At 38.5% G+C, this 23205-nt stretch overlaps 1 protein-coding gene across 1 annotated transcript in view; it reads right to left on the bottom strand.

Annotated features, from left to right (window-relative positions):
* PTPRR (protein tyrosine phosphatase, receptor type, R) overlaps window positions 1-23205 on the bottom strand; it is a 276685-nt gene that overhangs the window by 221611 nt on the left and 31869 nt on the right. The window lies entirely within an intron of this gene.

Raw genomic sequence — 23205 nt, 5'->3', positions numbered from 1 at the left:
AGTCTACAAGCAATAAATGCTGGAGAGGGTGTGGAGAAAAGGGAACCCTCTTACACTGTTGGTGGGAATGCAAACTAGTACAGCCACTATGGAGAACAGTGTGGAGATTCCTTAAAAAACTGGAAATAGAACTGCCTTATGATCCAGCAATCCCACTGCTGGGCATACACACTGAGGAAACCAGAAGGGAAAGAGACACGTGTACCCCAATGTTCATTGCAGCACTGTTTATAATAGCCAGGACATGGAAGCAACCTAGATGTCCATCAGCAGATGAATGGATAAGAAAGCAGTGGTACATATACACAATGGAGTATTACTCAGCCATTAAAAAGAATACATTTGAATCAGTTCTAATGAGGTGGATGAAACTGGAGCCTATTATACAGAGTGAAGTAAGCCAGAAAGAAAAACAGCAATACAGTATACTAATGCATACATATGGAATTTAGAAAGATGGTAACAATAACCCTGTGTACGAGACAGCAAAAGAGACACTGATGTATAGAACAGTCTTATGGACTCTGTTGGAGAGGGAGAGGGTGGGAAGATTTGGGAGAATGGCATTGAAACATGTATAATATCATGTATGAAATGAGTTGCCAGTCCAGGTTAGATGCACGATACTGGATGCTTGGGGCTGGTGCACTGGGACGACCCAGAGGGATGGTATGGGGAGGGAGGAGGGAGGAGGGTTCAGGATGGGGAGCACATGTATACCTGTGGCGGATTCATTTCGATGTTTGGCAAAACTAATACAATATTGTAAAGTTTAAAAATAAAATTAAATTAAACTAAAGAAAAAAAAAAGCCAATGGGGCACAGAAGAGGGACCAGAAGGAGCCAGAGGTTGGTGTCATTTACTTACCTCACGGCAGCTGTGGGATGTGCTGCTCAGATCTCCCTTCAAGAGAAAACCTGTTGCTGACCGTCTCCAGCTGCTGTGCTTTCACCAGAGGTTCATGCTGAGGATATTTTCTTGCCTTACCACTCCCAATCAACCACTGAGCTCAGCAGGAGCAAAAAAGCCAGGCCCTACCTGTCCAACACGGCACTCTCTAGACAATCTTTTCTACAGGTGCTCATTCCCCATCAGCCTGGCTGAGCCTTTCTCATAGCTGCACTTCAGTCTGAGGCTCTTCTTAGCCAATCTTACCTTATTACCCTCTCTCATTTCACAGGAGTGGTCCTACAAACTGCTCTGTTCTTTTACTCTAGTTTCCTAGTTAATTCTCACTCCAATTTTCCACAAAGACTATTTCTAAAATTCTTTTGTTGTTCTCAAAAGTTCTCTTCTCATCAGTGATATTAAATCAGACAGAACTCGCCCAGAATCCCACTATCCTACCACACTGGTGCCCTATCGTCCATTGTGGGCTCTCCTTGGTCTTTTATAGTGGTTCTAATCAAAATCATGTTCTTTCTTCTGCTGATGCTGTTAAGTTGCTTCAGTTGCGTCCAACTCTGTGTGACCCCACAGACGGCAGCCCACCAGGTTCTCCAGGCAAGAACACTGGAGTGGGTTGCCATTTCCTTCTCCAATGCTTGAAAGTGAAACGTGAAAGTGAAGTCGCTCAGTCATGTCCAACCTTCGAGACCCCATCGACTGCAGCCTACCAGGCTTCTCCGTCCATGGGATTTTCCAGGCAATAGTACTGGAGTGGGTTGCCATTGCCTTTTCCGGTTCTTTCTTCTACAGAGGAACAAACCCTCTGCCGAGAGCGCTGGCTTCTCAGAAATGCTGCACTAGCCCCTTTCTCTTGATTCAGTCTTAATCTCTTCACCTCTCATGATTGCTTTCCTTTCTGTATTAGAATCTTGTTGGGAAAAATGATTCCTCTACCCCTCTAGGTTCTTCTGGCTAGTCTAGAGATTAAATTGCCATAAGGCAGATTAATAGGAGAAAAATCACACTTTAATTTCATATGTAAAAATATGAGACACAGAGAAATGGCCAAAGCAGGCAGCTTTTATACATTTAAGACAAAGGAATAATACATTTGTCAAGAACTGACAAGATAAAGAAACTTAGGCTTGGGTACTCATTAATGAAGAATCTAGGTGAAGTTCATTAACACAGCCTTCTGGACTGTTATTTCTATCTCCTGGTGAAGAAGGGTACCTGTCACAGGAGAGATTTATTTCCTACTTTCAGGGGGACAAGACAGGGGGGTCAGTGTATTCATCTTGGCACATAAAATGCTTTATAAATATTCATCAAATAAATGAAGCTCTGATGTGGTAGGATTTAGGACAAGACTACAGCAAACTAAGAAAGTTCCATACAAGAAGCTCCTCTTGGCCTAGTAGGAAATGAAAGGCGAGATATCCACATGAGGAGAAAATGCCAGCTAGAAAGAAAGACTGAAAGAGATCTCACAGCAGAGTCTCTGAGGGCATTTGTTAACATTACCGTTAAACCATTTCCTTGCCATGGATTTCTGTAAAATTATTTTCACATGTGGTCAGTCTTTCCCATTCTGGGAATTGATAAGTATTTAATTTTGAAATTCTCAAATATTTTCATATAGTGTCTTTAAAGTTGAGCTTGAGAAACTGCCTGGCAAATGGAAAATAGGATAAGCTATTATAGAGGTCATCAGTCAGGTTGTGAAATCTATAAAACCATAAGGCTGGGCTGCTCTGCTCCAAATATCCTTGCGGAGATTGAATTCCAATGGCATCCATGCAGATCTCCCAAGGCCTTGTGGAATGACTGGGATTGATCTCAGTCTGGGCTATGTTCTGGGTTACACTGAACCCCTTTAGGTCACACAGAGACCTCTGTTTAGTCTGGGGTTGGGTAAGCAAATTATGGTCCTCTGCCTACAGGAGTTATGATCCTGTTGAAGGGCCATCAATCTCTCATTGTACAAGAACTCCTCCAAACACATCACTATGCCCATAAACAGGTGGCTTTAATTGGCTACTGCCTTCCAAATCTAGTTCTTAAGGAATAAAATTTGGATTTCAAAACCAGGCTGTAAACTTAAATTCAGAATAGGGTGATCCTCAGACTGTCATGCTCTTTTAGGGGAGAATTTTAAACAGAATGACATCTGGCCAGAGAGTGGGAGCACAAGGCAAATAAACCAGGATTGCTCATGATCGGACCTTTCTTTCCCACACCAATCCAGTCAGCATGACAAAGTTCATGATTAGTGATGGAGAAAGTAGGGCAATTGTCCACAGTCCCCATGGGAGAGGTGAAGCAGTGTGCAAAAATTTATAAGTGCTTGAAAACTCTCCAGGGCTTACTAAAAAAGCAGTCTTTTTCAGAACTTCACAGCCCTGGGAAAGTTACGTTTTGGTGACATACATGAGCCTCAGTTTCTTCATCTGTAAAATGAAGAGAGTGATGCCTTTTTCACAGATTACAGTATTACAGTATTACAACTAGTGTTACAACACTATTACAACTAGCATTGTTCAGTGTGCAATAACTAGTAGAATAATCATTTGTATTAAAGAAGGGAACTAAGATGGTTAGGGAATTCAAAGGGTAAAAACTAAAGAAATTACATAATTAACTTCAGAACAATAAAGTATACCAGCCAGTCTATCTGTTGCTTTATTTATCAAAGGATTGTATTATTTCTTAATAAAATTATTTTAATTAATCAATTAATTAAAAGAGAAATTAATTGATCTTTTCTTTCTAAAAAATCAATTAATTGATCTTTTATAATAGTATCTCATTTGGGATCTAAAAAATGTTCAACTTTATCACAGCAATTGATGAGTAAGTAAACATAAAAGGAAGATAGAAATATGATGGCATGAGGACTGGTCTAGTGTTAAGATTGCTACAGAAGATGTCTTTTTGTCTACCAATTGACCTGTGCCCTACTTAGGGCCTGGGCTTCCCAGGTGGCACTAGTGGTAAAGAATCTGCCTGCCAGTGTAGGAGATGCAAGAGACATGGGTTCAATCCCTGGGTTGGGAAGATTCCCTGGGGCATGACATGGAACCCACTCCAGTAGTCTTGCCTAGAAAACTCTATGAAAGGGGGAGCTGGTGGGCTACAGTCCATGGGGTCACAAAGAGTTGGACACAACTGAGCACATGTGCACATCTAAGATTACTTGGGGCCTAACACTATTTTTTTGTTTTTCTATACAATTATAGCTCACAATAGCTTATGCTGTATCTTACTAGCATTGATCAGAATGAAAATAAAAGATAAAAAATGTGCACTGACCAGAAGATGACTATAATTAAATAAAGTCCCATGACTCAACATGACTGTGTATGTTTAAAAAACCAGGCTCTCAGCCTCCTAAAATTAATTAACTCCCTAATGAAAGTTGTCTGCTATCAGAATTACCAATTTACTTTTTTTCAACAATAAATCCATGCCAGTTTTCAATTAAGATTCAAAAAGTCAAGTCCTGATGAGCAAGGAAGTCATAAATGATTTATGAGTCCTACTCTCATGTAATGTTACATCTATTATTCTACTTTAATCCCCTAGCATGGTTTTTAATTCATAAAAATTTAATGCCAAGGCTATTGCATAAAGATTATACCCACTTTGAAGGTAGTTATTCCAGGAAGCATATTTAAAAAACCAAGAAGGCAATCTTTACAAATTTAGCAAGCTAATTCCTAAAATGCCCAATTAAATATTAACAGTTTCTTTTTATTTGACATCCTTTTCAGTCCAATGAATCTAATGAACCGATTGCTATCATTTCTTTTTGCTTTATAATAGCGTGAAGTATCTCCAGGTGTTTTTATTACTTTTTTTCCCATTTAGAATGGAAGGATTCAGGCACATTCACATATTGAAAAACATTCAACACTAAAAACTGTTGAGTCCCAGTTCTGCTCGCTGGGAGTTTGTAGCACCTGAAGCTGTCAGAATTCTTGGTTTCCTTTGATCTTCACTTTGGCCACACTGCTATTCGACAATCCCTCCTTCATTAAATTCTGCTGTCATGCTAGGATCCCAGATTAAGGCAACATTCTGGGCAAGTATTTTAATGATAGTCTCTCTGGGTTAAAGACAGATGAAGCAAAGTTGTAAAGGTACAACAGGTAATTTCAGAGCCCTCCCAAAATAGCTAAGCCTCAGTAAAATGTTAACTGGGAGCTAGAAAAGCAGGCACTGAGATTCTCCTCCATCTCTCAGTGGCTGCATTATTTCTGCCTAATCATCTTGCATGTAGCCTGACTGGGAGTCTGTCCCTAATCCCAGCATGATCCATTTGCTCCAGCATCTGCTGCCAACTGTAGAGAGACTGTTTCTCTTGATTTGAGTTCTTAAAAACACCCTAGAGGGCTAGGTTGATTTCTTGGGAATGCTCTTTGCAATTGGCCATGTCATAGGTTCCTGGTCAGGTTAAGGATAGGGAATCCTTGGCTTAGAAATCTTTCTGTGGTCCCATCATCTGTAGCCAGGAACAGAGCATCATATGATAAATAAGGTAGCTTTTCCAGGGCCTGTGGGAGGGCATGCACTCACAGTGAACTTGTCTCTATCAGGACTGCAATTGCTAACTCATTTAAAGATGCTCATTAAAGATATTAAAGATTTAAACTCATTAAAGATATAAACATTCATTCATAACTAAGTTCACATAAATGTTAGCTATCATTATCAATGTCACTCATTATCATCATTTATTAATTCATTCAGTAAATATTTCTAAATAACTCATTATACACCAGCCACTCTCTGAGACTGTGGACATAAAGAGAATGACAGTCTTTTTGTGGAATAAAGTAGATTCTAAATTTTAAGAAACTGATATACTTATGAAACAGTATTAGGAAGAAGAAAGCGAGGGTCACTTTTCCCAGTAACAGGTAGAAAATTTTGCCTCCAATGAAATGGAAATATTAAACTGATGATTAGGAATGCTTGGCCCAGGTGTTGGTGGATCAAAGGCTGCATGTTAGGCTGAAAAAATAAACATCCAAAGGGAGGATCCAACCAATCTGCAAATGTCAGGATGCTGTTGTAGGACAAGGATCATTCTCTACCTTGCATGGATACCCAGGGATTAACACAAAGTGTTCTAGTACAAATAAAGTTACTTCCCTGCCTTAAATTACTGAACAGAAGTTCTCTGATATGTATGTTAATGCTGTGGTTTGAGAATCGTTATTGTACATTCAGATACTCAAACTGCACAGTCCAAGTGGTTAAAATAAATGAGAGAAAAGGCCAGTGTAATTTATCATCAGACAGTGACAGGGACTAAGATAAATGGGCGAGACATACTCTGTCTAAAGTGGAAAAGTGTAAGCCATTACACAGCCATTTGAAAACATGGCACTGTGATGCCAGATCTCCCAATTTTTAAACACTCAAAATGCCAGTTTTTGTAAAGAACACCCAACTTAAGAAAAAAATGCATATTCAAAATTTATCTATGAGCTTCATCCAGATTGAGGTTGCCAAATTGCAAGTCCTGTTTGACAGCAAGAAGCCCAAATTGGCTTCGCCACTCACATTCTTGCCTTGAGTAGGTATGCACAAGGGCAACTCTGAATTCTGTGTCTTGCGAGATGCTGGGGCAGTCCTGAGCTGTCCAAAGTGGGATATCGTTACCAGTGGAGCAATCACCAGGAATAGCGGCTGTGGTATGCTGAATAATGGACCTCTGGTGATGCCAACATCTTCATCCTATGAATGTGACTTTACAGAGCAAAAGGTTATTTGCAGATATGATTAAGTTGAATATTTTGAGATGGGAAATTATTCTGGATTTTCCAGATGAGATCAGTGTAATTACAAGAGCTCTATAAGAGACAGGCAGGAAAGTGCAGGAGATGAGATGATGGATGGCTGGGTCAGAAAGATACCATTGCTAGAAGAAGGTCATCAGTCAAGCTGGAAAAGGCAAGGAACTATTTCTCCCCTAGAGCTTCCTCTAGAAGGAACCAGCCCTGTAGACTCCTTGACTTTACCCCAGTAAGACTGATTTTAGACTTCTGACCTCCAGAACTATATGATAATACAAGAGTGTTGTTCTAAGCCACTGTTTTTGGCGATTTATTGCAGCACCCGTAGGCAGCTAATACAGCAACATGGAACTTCCCAAGGAGTCAGGCATTCTCTTCTGGACTGAAGAGAATGCTGTGGGAGAATTAGTGATGGAATTTTTCACAGATCCAGGTCATGAATTTCAGAGCTTCCTAGCACTAAGGGAACCTACTATCTATTAGAAAGCCCTTGATTTTCCTTGCACAAATAATTCTCTTGCTAAAGCCTAAGGAAGATAGTTACCAGTCATCTCCAATCCTGATCAGACCTTTCCCAAAGCCCCAGATGAGAGGAAACCCAGAGCCACATGGTGGAAAGAACACTATCTTTAAAAGTCAAAAGAGATACGTTCTGTGTGACAACTTCTGTGAGCCTTGATGCCATTATCTGTAAAATAAGATTAATAATATGACACAGAATTAGGAAGAACTAGAGGGATGAAACAGTGTCAGACTTTATTTTTTGGGCTCAAAAATCACTGCAGATGGTGACTGCAGCCATGAGATTAAAAGATGCTTACTCCTTGGAAGGAAAGTTATGACCAACCTAGATAGCATATTCAAAAGCAGAGACATTACTTTGCCAATGAAGGTCCATCTAGTCAAGGCTATGGTTTTTCCTGTGGTCCTGTATGGATGTGAGAGTTGGACTGTGAAGAAGGCTGAGCACCGAAGAATTGATGCTTTTGAACTGTGGTGTTGGAGAAGACTCTTGAGAGTCCCTTGGACTGCAAGGAGATCCAACCTGTCCATTCTGAAGATCAGCCCTGGGTGTTTTTTGAAAGGAATGATGCTAAAGCTGAAACTCCAGTACTTTGGCCACCTCATGCAAAGAGTTGACTCATTGGAAAAGACTCTGATGCTGGGAGGGATTGGGGGCAGGAGGAGAAGGGGACGACAGAGGATGAGATGGCTGGATGGCATCACTGACTCGATGGACGTGAGTCTCAGTGAACTCCGGGAGTTGGTAATGGACAGGGAGGCCTGGTGTGCTGTGATTCATGGGGTCACAAACAGTCAGACACAACTGAGTGACTGAACTGAACTGAGAGGGATGAAAAGCCTCTACCATGGCCTTACAAATAGTGGGAGCCCAATACATGGTTGTTCCTTTATTGTTACCCTATATTCTCTAGATTCATCATGATCACAACGTTGAGTTTTCTACATATCCTTAGTCAACTAGCAGCTCAATAGAAACAACAAAAAACTTTAATTCTGGTCTTCATACTCTATTCTCTCAAAGACAGGGATAACAGATACTGCCATCACTGTGAACATAGTACACTTATAGTACAACCTCCTGTCACTAGAATATTAGAAGCATGAGAGGCTTCTAGAAAAGTCCACTGTCCTTAAGCCATCCTGACAACCATCATGTTCAATACACACAGTGTGTTACTAGCACCTGTTAAAGAAGGATTTAATTATTGCAGCTTCAGACTACATGCTTATGGCATTCAGCAGCCTTTAGGCTTTGCAAAGATTCACAGTGACATTTCCAGCAAGGTTTTCACAGTTTTATTGCATTAACTGAGCAGAGGATATGTAAAGCAGGATGCACTCACAGATTTGATGCTGGAAAAAAACAGGTAAAGGACGTGAACAAATTTTGGAACAGATTAAAAATACAACAAACACTTGGGATACAGAGGTTCAGTGGATCTGGAAATCTAAAATCAATGTTACAAACCCAAAAGATTTTAGAAGGCAAGCAGCAAACCCAAGGTGTTAAGGATGAGGGACCTGCCATCTGCAGGACTCGGTGCAGACTGAGCAGCAGATCCTGCTTGAAAGCTCTGCCCTGGGGTTTCCATCAAAACCCTGGAACCAACAGACTCCTCTGTAGGCTGACTTCAGTTCACAGACTTGGAGCACATGACCCCGGTGGCTAAGGGATGTTTGCTTAAAAAGTCAACAGTAACAAACTCAGTCTAAAGGAAAAGAAGGCTACTTGTTTTCAGAGCCACCCCTACAAGAAATCACCATCACTCCTCTTAGGTGTCCACATCTGTACTTCCTATTCTGATTCCTCAGACCTCCCCAACCGAAGGCCCATTTTAGCCTAACCATGCTGCAGTCCATGGGGTCACAAAGAGTCAGACATGAGTGAGTGACTGAAGAACAACAAAAGAATATTCCAAGCCTAGGTCACTCTCTTGTGGACAAGATTATGTATTTGAAGCCTCATTTATTCCTCGAGGTCAAGGCTAGGAATCCACAGCCCCACATGTACAGCAGTATACATCATCAAGTCAGGATCAATAAAGCATGCTGCATAAATAAATTATTTGGTGGTGCTATCTAGAAAATATATATGGGGAATATCTCAGTTACCTACATAATGCTAAAATATCAAGACTTTATTTACCCCAGATATCCTGGGAGTTCAGTGCATTAAAGAATTTTTTTTTCTACTGGTGGAAGTGTAGATTGTGATAGATGCTACTGTATATATTTTGGAGGAGGGATTATTTTATCACCTTCTATCACCACCTTGGCTTCATTTTCATAAAGACAATAATAATGGTCAGTAGAGAAGCCTGAAAGAGTTCAGAGAGGTAACAACAGAGCTTTCAGAGTGGCACTTTTGCACTTATTTTTGAAAACACACACTTCATCTTTCTGAACAAAAAACAATGGATATAAGTTGAATAATCTGATTTTTAAAAATTTGAATTTATATAGCTGTTTCATAAGGGCCATAAACAGAATTGACTGGAGTGATATTTAATTTTTTTCAGTTAGATTTATTTCTTTAAGATTATTTAAAATGTGGGTATAAGTAAAACTATGTTCAGACATAAATATTTTTATTTTGTGTTTGTAAAATATTTACTCTTATTTCTGTAGGTCATATAGTGGCACATAAAATAGGCTTCATGGAGACAGGTGGGTTCAGTGCATAGACACTGGAAAAGATCTGCCTGAATTTGACTCTTTTCTCCATGATATATTGCCCATCTTAAATATCTTTCAGAAAAAATGATGGCAGAAACATCCTGATGTTAACAAATCAACTATCCCATTCCTTTTGGGCAAGGGGAGAGGTGTGACAATGTGTGTGTGTAGGGGGGAAGAGGGTTTCATTCGTGTCCAATTCTTTGTAGCCCAATGAACTGTAGCCTGCCAGGCTCCTCTGCCCTTGGAATTTTCCAGGCAAGTATACTGCTATTCCAGGGGATCTTCCCAACCTAGGGACTGAACCCGTGTCTCTTGCTTGTCCTACGTTGGTAGGCAGATTCTTTACTGCTAGCACAACCTGGGGAACCCTAGAGGTGTGACAATAAAAATCTCAAAATAAGTTTGGTAGAGGGCCCATTCATAGATAGCATCTCAATAAATGGTGGCTATTATAATCCATCCAGAAATTCCTACTACAAGGAATTCAGCACTCAACTTTAAAACAATTTTGTGGGAATCTTCCTGGCAATCCAGTGGTTAAGACTCTGCTTTCACTGCAGGAGATGCGAGTTTGATCCCTGGTCAAGAAATGAAGATCCCACATGCCACATGATGTGGCCAAAAAATAAATCAATAAAAAATAAAAATAAGACAATTTTTGATATCTGACATTTGTGCATAACACAATTATTTCAAAGTGTTTTCATACATATTGATTCATTTGCTCATCACCAAAATCCTTGTGAAGGAAACAGAACAGACATTAATATCATAATTTTTCATGAAAGAAATTGAGATTCAGATGATCTGGTTCAAGATGCTTTAGTCCTTGACGAGCTTTAAGTCTCCAGCAAGACATCTCATATTTCTGGCCTATCTGTGAAATAAGTGTGTTAGACAGGTAGGTAGTGTGTAAGACTACTTCCTCTACTAGTACTTGTGTAAATTTAAAGATCAAGTGGTTGAAACAACTCAGACTTCACTGGGTTAGGCTGCCAACTTGTGGAGTTTTGAGATTTTACTCCCTCTTGCTAAGTGTGATGGAACCATGAGCGAATGCATGCCAATCAAGAAGCCTGGGACAGCTGGGTGTCTAGTGATTTCATTTACAAAGGGAAGTGATTGCTGATTGCATAGGAGCCAGAATCCTTTTTGTTGTGTTTTTTTTTTTTTTAAATAAATTTCTTGGGAACTAGAATTCTTAAAACCATTTTCTTTGGAGTAATCGCATCCTGTAGTTAAGCTGGATGAGAGGTCTAGTCTTGAACAGAAGTCAGTTTTATTGACTCTAAAATCAAAGCAAAAAGAATTGAAATGATCGATGAAAAAAAGAAAAGTCTTTAGGACAGCTTAAGGATTTTCTAACTATGCATGAACCTATGGAACCAAAATGTTTGGAATCTTTTGACAAAGACTCCATTCCATGGGAGACTGCTGGGTGTATAGGACCGTGACTCCCAGCATGCCTTCTCTCTCCTTTTGTGAGCCATTTTTGCTATCTTCCATGGTGCGTGTGGGGGGGAGGTCATTTATCTAGGCTACAATTTTACCATGAGACTATCCCAGGGACATGATAGGAAAGAAAATAAATGTTCCCAGACAGGAACATTCAGAACATATAAAGACCAGAGTCTATAAATTTCAGTGATGCAGTGGCAGGATGCAGGAAGAGTGAGTGACAAACAGAATTTGTCATTAAAGAAGCTGTCAGTATGTCATGATGGAGGTGATCATCCTTCTCTAAGCTGGTGACCTGAGGTTACACATTTTTCTTGCTAGGTGATAAGCAGGTTCTGAGTTTATTAATACTCTAAGCAGACTGACAATGGTGTCCAGCAATTTAAAATCATGGAATCCAAGCTTTTTAACTGACCCTCATTAACTAACTTTTTGGAAAATAAATTTTTCTTAAGAATTGAATGATTATGAAGTATCAAACTAAATTCATAAATGGTATTCTTTGGGTCTTCACTGAGAGTTTATTGACTGATGTTTAAATATTACGGGCAAATACCGTCTTTTGGTTTTAAATCAAACTTTTCAAACATATCAGAGACAACCCAGTAGGTGGGGTGGAGGCATGACCCCTAGAAGCAGGCACAGGCAGTGACTCCAAGACATTCAGAGAGGAATCAGGAAACTCACAAAGCTACCATACCACACCATGTAATAAAGGAAGTCAAAGGATCTGGAGTCATCCAGAAAGGGCAAGTTATACTTGATAGCTTCTTTAAGAAACCAGAAGTAATAATGAGATATAAATTTATACCTGTCAGTCACAAGAATTAAGACTGGTAACACTGTTGTTGATAAGGATGAAAGGTGGTACTTGTGTACTTATGGGTAGAAATGCAAATTACTATTGTCTTTTGGGAAACAAATCTTGCTGTACATTACTTCAGCCTGGCAATATCACTTTTGGGAATCTAGTCTGTAGAAATAAAAGGGCTAGGGTGTAGAAGCATATGTACAAAGATCTTTTTATAACATTATTCATAGGGCCAAAAACAAAGGTGGAAACAATGTGAATTACTATGAATAGAGGAAGGACTGAATAAATTATGGTATAACCACATCATGAAGTAGTATGACCATGGAGTAGAAAAGTTTTTCATGAATTATCAGTGGGAAAGAAGGGAAAAAAGAAATATTTATAACATTGTACCATTTTTGTGGAACATAAAATGACAAAAATTTCAACATAGGTATATGTCTACATGTACATATATGTGTTGACCGTGTATGTGCATGCATATGTATGTGTGTGTGAATTCTATGAGTATAAAAAATTAATAAGAGGACACCCACTAAGTTCTTAGAATGAATGACCAGGAGAAAAAGAAGGTTCAACAGGAGACGAAGTGGGTGAAAAGAAGGAGGAGAGGAGAAGGAAGACACAAAAATCCTAAATAAGAATGATTACAATAAAAAATGAAATGATTTCTCATTTAGACAGAACTATGCATGCATAAGGTTATTCCATACAAAGAAACTAGGGAAAGGTAAATGAACAAATTAAACCTGCCTTGTAAAAATGACCATGATATATTCTTAGGTGGAAAAGAAAAAGCCACAAGAAAGTTATTTTTTAAAGAAGGCCAACATAAATGTTTGAATGCAAAACAATTAAAAATTTGTACAGCAAAAAACATCATAAAAAAGAGAAATGAGAGTCTAGAAGGAAATCTGTGCAACCCATATGGCAGACAAAGGGATTATATTCCAATAAACAGAGCTTCTACAAATTGTTAAGAAAAAGATAATTAACTTGATACACAAGTTACAAATAAGCAATTGCATGAGAGGCAATCCAAATAATCAATACACATGAGAGATGCTCAATATTTTACACTGTCATGGAAATGCTAATGTAAGCAAAGCAACCATGAGGTGCAATTCTTTCCCCTACTGGTCAGCAAAAATTAAAAAAATTCAGCAACCAACTGCTACCAGAGAGATTTTGAATCAGTCAAGATACATTACTAGTCAGAGGGTAAATTGCTACAATTATTCAGAAAATAATAATTTGATAATATATTAACTAAAATACTCTTGTAACAATCTCTCTTTTGAAAATCTCATATATATATATATAAATGAACAAAATATATTTAAATATATACTATATATATAAGAACACATGTATTATATACATATTATAATAAATATATTATATACACACATACATATTATATATTCTTTTTTCTCTAAGAGTGTATATTAAAGACATTTATTGCAGCAATTTTGCTGCAGCAAATACAAAACATATAAAGAACAACTGGTTGTACACTGACTCTGAGGCATAGTTTAAGAAAATATGGTAGATGCAACTTTCAAACTTTAGAATTATTTAGAATTTTTCTTCTAGCTAGAATATTTATTCTAATTAGTCAAATTTATATCTAAAGGCTTTGAGGTATATCTGTGACCTGCTACTGTTAAGAAAAACAAATTCTAGAGTATGACCAAGTTTTTTAAAAAGTAATTAAAAGCACTATATACCCATTAAAAATAGAGAAATGCATAATATAAATTTTAAAAATTCACATCCTTAATAATTATAAAGGTAACTTTCAGTTACCTAGAGTATGTGTTTATATGTATGGAGTCCTTATTACCTGTTCTTCCCTAATAAATTGGGAATAAATTATGAGGTTATTAATAAATTATTAATTTGTCAATAAATCATTCTGCATTTGGATTAATAACACCTTTAAAAAAATCTTTTCTGTAACAGAAACTACTGATAATACAGCAAATGTTAAGATCCTGAAGGCAATTAATACATTATTTTCTTCAGAAAATTCTAGGCAAAAAGAAGTCACTGCATCTGGGAGCAGGTGATGAGAGGTGAATGTGGAGCAGGTGTTAGCACATTCTGGCTGACAGAAAAGATGGTTAGGCTTTCTGCAGATAAGAATAGAAGGTGGGAGTTTCATAAGACATGGCCCACGGCAACATGAAAAGCTACCAGCAGGAGAGAGGTGTGGGCTGGCTGAGAGACTGGAGTTGAAAGACAAACCTAGTAAAATGACAGGTTTCCAGGCTCAGAGGAACTGAAGTACCAGTTGACTGAACAAAGCAGACACTCGGGGAAGGAAGATAATGTCAAGAACTTAGGTAATTAGCAATGGAACTTAAGGTAGGGTAACCACATGTGGCTGGGTGGGCTGTATGATGCACAGCTTTGGGTGATGCTGTTGGCTTCAACTACTGTGTGAGGGATACCTTCTAGGTTTGTATAGCAAGGCAAGAAGCCCATTACAGTACTGGGATTTTACCCCAAGATCAGAGTAGATCAGCAACAAAACTGACAACCTACTGATTATCATCATCCCATCACTATCATTACCATGATTGCAACAGCAGACACGATGACAATGTGTTATGCTTTACACAATACATTCACTAGTCCTGGAAAAAAGCAGAAGGTAGCCAGGTCACATATTAAAATTGCCATTAAAATGAAAAATCAGAGACTCAGAAATGTTCATTGACTTGCCCAAGATCTCAGTGGCGGTCAGTGGCAGAACAGTCATGTAAACATAGGACATCTCCTTCTAAGGGAGGAAGGGAGAATCAGGGAGTTTGGGATTGACATGTACACATGTCATGCTATATTAAAAATGGATAACCAACAAGGATAGCCCAGGGAACTCTGCTCAGTATTATGTAACAACCTAAATGGGGAAAGAATGTGAAAAAGAATAGATACATGTATATATATAACTGAATCACTTTGTTGGACATCTTAAAAATAAACACAACATTGTTAACCAACTACATTCTAGTATAAAATGAAAAGTTAAAAAAATAAAAAGTAAAAGCATTGTGTTCCTACTGGCTCAAGCCACTCATGATAAGAATGAATATTGGCCCATGATATTGGATTGGGCTGAGGCTAAGGGCCTGCTGAGCAGTGAGCCAAACAGACCATTATGCATATTATAATTTTTAACATAAATTATATTTCCTTATATTTTCAAGCCGAAGGGTTAAACAAATTCTGCCTGTAAGGGAGAACATGTAACATTCAGACTCAACTGGTCCATACTGATTGGCTATTTCCTTGTAGTGACTATTTGTTTAGAGAGAATATATTACACAAAAGATTTATGGCAGCTTACAAAAACACAAATAACACAAAATAAAATTGAATAAAAACTAAGGAAATGAGGAAATTGGATTAGAAAACGAGTGAGAAAAAGTAAACATCCAGCCAAGAATGAGGTTAGTTCACAAAATAAATAAGGCACTCAATAAAGTTCTATTTGCTAGAGGTGGACCACAAATTTGGCCCTCAGCTTTCCAGCTGTCAAGAGAAAGAGGGAAATATGATTCACAGTATTTAAATGATATAAGCCAACCAAGGGCTCAGGAGCAATACAAGTGTTCTTGGTACTGATTAGAAAACTGTATTTCTCCACTGTTTTATATAATGCTAATAATGTGTATATGTTAAGTCACTTCAGTCATGTCTAACTCTTTGTGACCCTACGGACTATAGCCTGAGAAGCTTCTCTGTCCTTGGGATTCTCCAGGCAAGAATACTGGAGTGGTTTGCCATGCCCTCCTCCAGGGTATCTTCCCAATCAAGGGACTGAACTTTCGATCCCTTATGTCTCATGTCTCCTTCACTGGCAGGTGGGTCTTTACCACTAGCACCACATGAGAAGCCCAGTACTAACAATTTGCTGTGTTGTTGCTGCTCAGTCACTCAGTTATGTCTGACTCTTGGCAACCCCATGGACTGCAGAACGCCAGACTTCCCTGTCCTTCACCATCTCCAAGAGCTTCCTCAAACTCATGTCCATTGAGTCGGTGATGCCATCCAACCATCTCATCCTCTGTCATCCCCTCCTCCTCCTGCCTTCAATCTTTCCCAGCATCAGGGTCGTTTCTAAGGAGTCAGATTTTCACATCAGGTGGCCAAAGTATTGGGGTTTCAGCCTCAGCATCAGTCTCTCCAATGACTATGCAGGGTTGATTTCCTTTAGGATTGACTGGTTTGATCTCCTTCCGGTCCAAGGCACTCTCAAGAATCTTCTCTAACACCACAGTTAAAAGCATCAATTCTTCAGTGCTCAGCCTTCTTTATGGCCCAACTCTCACATCCATACATGACTACTGAAAAAACCATAGCATTGACTAGACGGACTGTTATTGGCAAAGTAACGTCTCTGCTTTTTAATATGCTGTCTAGATTTGTCAATGCTTTTCTTCCAAGGAGCAAGTGTCTTTTAATTTCATGGCTCAGTCACCATCTAAAATAAAGTGTTTCACTGTTTCTATTGTTTACCCATCCACTTGCCATGAAGTAATGGGACCAGATGCCATGATCTTTGAATGTTGAGTTTTAAGCCAGCTTTTTCACTCTTCTCTTTCACCTTCATCAAGAGGCTCTAGTTCCTCTTCACTTTCTGCCATAAGGGTTGTGTCATCTGTATATCTGAGAGTACTGGTATTTCTCCTGGCAATCTTGATTCCAATTTATGCTTCATCCACCCTGGCATCTCGCATGATGTATTCTACATAACAGTTAAATAAGCAGGGTGACAATATACAGTCTTGACGTACTTCTTTCCCCAATTTGGAACCAGTCTGTTGTTCCATGTCCAGTATTAACTGTTGCTTCTTGACCTGCATACAGGTTTTGCAGGAGATAGGTAAAGTGGTCTGTTCTTCCCATCTCTCTAAGAATTTTCCACAGTTTCTTGTAATCCACACAGTCAAGGCTTTGGTGTAGTCAATGAAACAGAAGTAGGTGTTTTTTCTGGAATTCTCTTGCTTTTTCTATGATCCAACAGATGTTGGCAATTGATCTCTGGTTCCTCTGCCCTTTCTAAATCCAGCTTGAACATCTGGAAGTTCTTGGTTCACACGTACTGTTCAAGCCTCACTTGGAGAATTTTGAGCATTACTCTGCTAGCATGTGAAATGAGTAGAATCGTGTGGTAGTTTGAACATTCTTTGGCATTGCCCTTCTTTGGGATTGGAATGAAATCCCAAATACCTTTTCTGATCTTGTGTCCACTGCTGAGTTTTCCATATTTGCTGGCATATTGAGTGCAGCACCTTAACAGCATCATCTTTTAGGATTTGAAATAGCTTAGCTGGAATTCCATCACTTATACTAGCTTTGTTTGTACTGATGCTTCCTAAGGCCCGCTTGACTTCACACTCCAAGATGTCTGGCTCTAGGTGAATGAAGCATCTTACTATGTGTCAGACATGATGCAAAGTGCTTTGAATGTTTTTATCTCATTCAATTCCCACATGAATTCCATAAGATGGGTATTGTTAGTATCGATTTTTTACAGATGAGGAAAGTGAAATACAGAGATGTTTAGTCACCAAAGGAAATACAATTAATAAGTACCTAATTTGGGATTCCAACCCCATTCTGCTGACTCCAAAGTTATGCTTCTAACATGCAGCTTCCATTTGGGAGCTATACTTTGATCCAATCCCTAAGTATTTCTGGATATACACTAGAACCCCTAAATGTCCAGTCCAGTCTAGTCCCACCACTCTCTCCCTGCCACATAACTTCATTTTGTTTTATTCACTGCATTTATCACCATCTGAAATATGTTCAATTGCTCACTGGTTTTTATTGTTTTTCTCATATCAGAATGCAAGCTACACAGCTGTAATGATACTGTTTACCTTGTCAACTCTTGCATTTCCAGAGCCTACTTTCCTGCCTAGGACATAGGAGGCACTCAGTGATTTTTTTGAATGAATGAATATTTCAAGGAGCAAGCATTAGGTGTTCATTCAAACCTTTTGCATGTCTGAGGATCCAGTTACCCCTGCTTATTCTCATTTCCTTCCAGATACTGCCTACTCTTCTCTTGTCTCCATGACTTACCTATACTATAATAGTTATGAGAAATATATCGCTTTCTGTAACTGGCTGTTTTTCATAATCCAGCTTATTATAGATTTGATTTAATTAATTTGATCTTATAATTTTAAAAATTACAGTTAAGTACAAAGATGATACCATCACCTGTCATACATGAAGAAATTTTGAAACATTTATTTGCCCATAAAACAAAGACCGCTGATTTCTAAAAGTCTAAATTCAAAGAATTTGCACAGAGGCCCATTTCATACAAATTTTGCCATTTGTTGCTCAATACTTTCTATTTAAAATACAGACCAGCTCTAAGCAACTTGATGGGTTAAAGCACAATAAACCAACATGTTATAATAACTTGTTCTGGTTAAAGACTTAATTCTAGTTGCCATGCTTTCAGGCAGGAAAAATAGACAAATTCTTAAACCGTGCAGCTTCCCTAGGTCAATAATGAAAGCATGAGAAAATCAGAGGCCTTTTTGAACTACAGACACACAAACATACAGAACCCCAAGATATTCAAAATAATTGAATGACATTCATAAATGCAATCCAGGAAATCTGGGATTAAGACTCTTAGCCATGATTATCTTGATGTATATCTCAGTGTTCTCTCCAGCTCTCTTGGAATTTGTATCGTATGACTGCCATTTCCAGAAAAAAAAGGGCAGACAAATCTCACAAACACATCTTTCCTGCAGTCTTAGGAACTGTGAACATCTGTCCTAGCCCTCAAAAGTGGGTCTTTTTCTTCTTATTTCATTGAAGTTTCTGTTGCTAACTTACTGTTTCAGTTAAATGACTAAATTATATGAAAACACAGGCTAAATTGAAAGATGTAAAGCTGATGATTTCCTCTTGGTTTATTTTTCTGGATTCATATGGTCCAAATACAGCAGATAGGTAAGGAAAGAGCAACTTGGGATATGAATACTGGCTGGGTTGTACTTTCACTCTTCAAAAAGAAAATCTGGAAAAATGTATAAAGCACAAGATGAAAGTGCAATGATAAATGGCTAAGGTGATGTGACATTGTGATTTATAATAAGAAAAAGTAATTTGGTCTTCATCCACAGTTCCTGGCACCCTTACAGTTCCCTATATAAGAGCAGCAGAAACGTCTTTTGTTACACTATTTAGTTTTGTCTCCAGTTCCTGAACTAACTCAAGTTTTAAATGTGAAATGTGTATATTTTGTTATTCATATAAACCACACCTGGGTTTACATTAGTGAGGTTACTTTTAGACCACCCATCCCTCCAAAGATGAAGGCAGGTTCCAGAAGAAATAGCCTCAGGGAGAGAAGGATAGAACTTTCAGTCCAATTCCCAAACCTCTGGGGTAGGGAGAGAGGCTAGGAGGTTCAATCAATTACCCATGACCAATGAATTAGTCAGTCATGCTTACGTAAGTCTCTATAGAAACCCCAAAGAAAAGTGTTCAGAGAGATTGGTGCTTGGAGAACAGTGCACCCAGAGAGGGCAGGGAAGCTCTGCATTTCTTCCCACATACCTTGCCCTTTGTATCTTTCCAGTTGCCTTTTCGCAAGTTATATCTTTTTATAATAAACTGGTAATCTGCTAAGTAAAATGTCATACGGAGCTCTATGAGCCACTCCAGCAAACTGATCAAACCCAATAAAGGGTTCAAAGGAAAATTCACAGACAGTTGATCAAAACACAGGTAACAACCTGGATTTGTGATTGGCACCTGAACTTTTATAGGACTAAGCCCTTAGCCTGTGGGATCTGATGCTCTCTCCAAGTACAGAGTGTCTGAATTGAATTAAACTGGAGGACACCCAGCTGGTGTTGCAGAATTGCTTGGTGTGGAAAACCTGCCCTCTTCTCGGTTTTGGTGGCCAGAAATATCATAACCAGAGTACTAAGAATGTGAAGAGTAGAGGAGTAATAGAGGAAGATTTTTTTCCTTTGCATTTTGATGTTAAAAGTGGGATTTACGACACTTTCCTAGCGGTCTAGTGGTTAAGACTTTGCCTACCAGTGTGAGGTATGTGTGTTGGCGGGGGTTCAATCCTTGGTTGGGGAGCTAGGATTACACATGCCTCTTGGCCAAAAAACCAGAACATAAGCAACAGAAGCAATATTGTAACAAATTCAATAAAAACTTTGGAAATGGTCCACATTAAAAAAAAAAATCTAAAAAATAAGTGGGATTTTTCATTTCAGTCCTGGTTCATGAAAACATGTGGTTTGTGGGGAGGGGGGAATGGATCAAAGGGCAGGGGACAATGACCACTGATTCCCTGGTGGCCATGTGGTCACCCACAGAATGAAGCAGCAGCTGTGCTGTGCTCAGTTGTTAAAGATAAGAGTTACCAATGAGTAAGCTTCATAATGTTGCTCAAGGAGACAACCTTCCAGAGACTTTTAACTCTTATGTTTTCTTAAAACAAGAGAAAGGAACAAATTGCTTCTACCGTCTGAGTTACAGGGATCATGGTCAAAGAACTAACTCATTTGCTAAATGGGGCCAATCTCATTATTCACTGGCAAGGCCAGATGCCCAGAAAGCCCAGTTGAATTATCTATCAGCAGTTAGATTTTAAATAAAGCATTGTACAGTAAAACAAACAAAACAAATAAACATGATATATAGGCATTTATAATTAGAGAGAAACAAAGAAAGAAAGAAAAAAGGACTAAGTCACTCCCAGAGAGTGCAAGAGCACAGTTCTTAACAACTGGAAAACCAAAGGGCAATTCTTAGAGAGAGACCTGACAAGTAAATATTTGCTCAAAAGAAAATATAAATCTCTTGTTCATCTGCAGATTCTATTTGTTTTTACATTACTGAAAATTTTGGACTGACGAAAAGAGTTTTTAGGTTTCAACACAATGAGACTCAGCACTTTCCATCTTCCTCAATGAAAACTCCTGAAACATAATATTTTTTAATATGCTCTTAACAGGAGATCCTTTTTTTTTGTCCTGCTAACTTCATTGACTGCTTTAAATATTTCCCTTGCTTAAGATTTAAGGTCTATGGAACACATAATTTGGCCAAGTGGAAAAAAATCGATCCTATATTACAATTACATATAGAGTTCATAAAGAAAGCAGTTTCCCTTAAGATAAACTCTGAAAATTCTCTCAAGATTATTAAGGAGGCAGTTGCAATGGAAACAAGTACTATATTTGATATACTCAACATTTATCTCTCCTTTTGTCTTAACTTACTGAATGTATTGGGGATATACATCAATACATAAAAACTGTGAAATCTATTACACAATGGAATTTTTAGCAGGCCTGGATGCTGGGAAAGATTGAGGGCAGGAAGAGAAGGGGACAACAGAGGATGAGATGATTGGATGGCATAATCAACCCAATGGACAAGAGGTTGAGTAAGCTCTGGGAGATAATGAATGACAGGGAAGCCTGGCATGCTGCAGTCCATGGAGTTGCGAAGAGTCAGACATAACTGAGTGACTGAACAACAACAACAACAAAAATAATGCTGTATAGTTAATAATATGAAGATATACGACGGAATTTCATAGTTTATGCAATATAAACTAAGCAAAAAAATTTGACAAAATCTTCAGTTCAGTTCAGTTCAGTCGCTCAGTCGTGTCCAACTCTTTGTGACCCCATGAATCACAGCACGCCAGGCTTCCCTGTCCATCACCAACTCTTGGAGTTCACTCAGACTCACGTCCATTGAGTCAGTGATGCCATCTATCTATCTCATCCTCTGTCGTCCCCTTCTCTTTCTGCCCTCAATCTTGATTGCATATTTGATAAAAAAGATATATATCCATATATATTGAAAAGATCATATAGATAGACACATATATCAAGACAACACTGTTATCTGCTAAGGATTATTTTTACTTCCTCTTTTTTCCTTCTCTATATTTCTAAATATTTTGAAACACTATGAAAATACATTACTTCTGGAGTTAAAACAAAAACATTACTAAATATCCAATGTCCAATTAGTATGATAATTAAATCAGTTCCTGTAAGACTTCCCATCATTCTAATGTTGGGTCTAAATGATCCAAAACAAACAGATGTACTGAGTGGCCCAGTGTTGAAACTTCACATAGACGTTGCCTAAGCTTGACCTCTATCATTTCCAAAGTGTGTTCCAGCATTCTCCTTGCTGCTTTAGTAGCTAGAAATGGAGAAAAGCAACAGATGGTGACAGCTGTGACTGTCAGGGTGCCAACCTTGAGAATGGAATTTCTACTTCAAGATGATTTTGCAGGGGTACAATAATATCTGGAGAATCTAGGCACAAAACTTTCCAAAATGCAAATGTTTGGGATTTTAAAAGAAAGGTGATTATGTAAGAAGATCTTATAGTTTAATATGAAGGCTTTTGTTTCAGAAAAGAATAAAAAGTTAACTAAATATCTGAAGTAGACTGCAGAATTTCTTTTACTAAACTTTCTTAAAATCTAATGTCACATTATAATTCATTTTATATTATTATCTGTGGAGTGGATCTTTTACCTTTTAACCTCTGGCTCCAACATGAACATCTAGCTATCAATGAACGTATTTTCAGAGTATAAAAATTAACATTATCATTAGCTTAAATAAAATGTAATTCATAAAGTCACAATCTCTGTTAGGAAAATTTACAGTACTTTCCCAAAGCAAACCAAATCAGATCAGATCAGATCAGTCGCTCAGTCGTGTCCTACTCTTTGCGACCCCATGAATCAGCACGCCAGGCCTCCCTGTCCATCACCAACTCCCGGAGTTCACTCAAACTCACATCCATTGAGTCAGTGATGCCATCCAGCCATCTCATCCTCTGTCGTCCCCTTCTCCTCCTGCCCCCAATCCCTCCCAGCATCAGAGTCTTTTCCAATGAGTCAACTCTTTGCATGAGGTGGCCAAAGTACTGGAGTTTCAGCTTTAGCATCATTCCTTCCAAAGAACACCCAGGGCTGATCTCCTTCAGAA

The sequence above is a fragment of the Bison bison genome, unplaced genomic scaffold (assembly GCF_000754665.1).
Source record: "Bison bison bison isolate TAMUID 2011002044 unplaced genomic scaffold, Bison_UMD1.0 scf7180017864163, whole genome shotgun sequence".
In the NCBI taxonomy this organism is placed as follows: Eukaryota; Metazoa; Chordata; class Mammalia; order Artiodactyla; family Bovidae; genus Bison; species Bison bison.
This window is presented reverse-complemented; position numbering and strand designations above follow the sequence as displayed.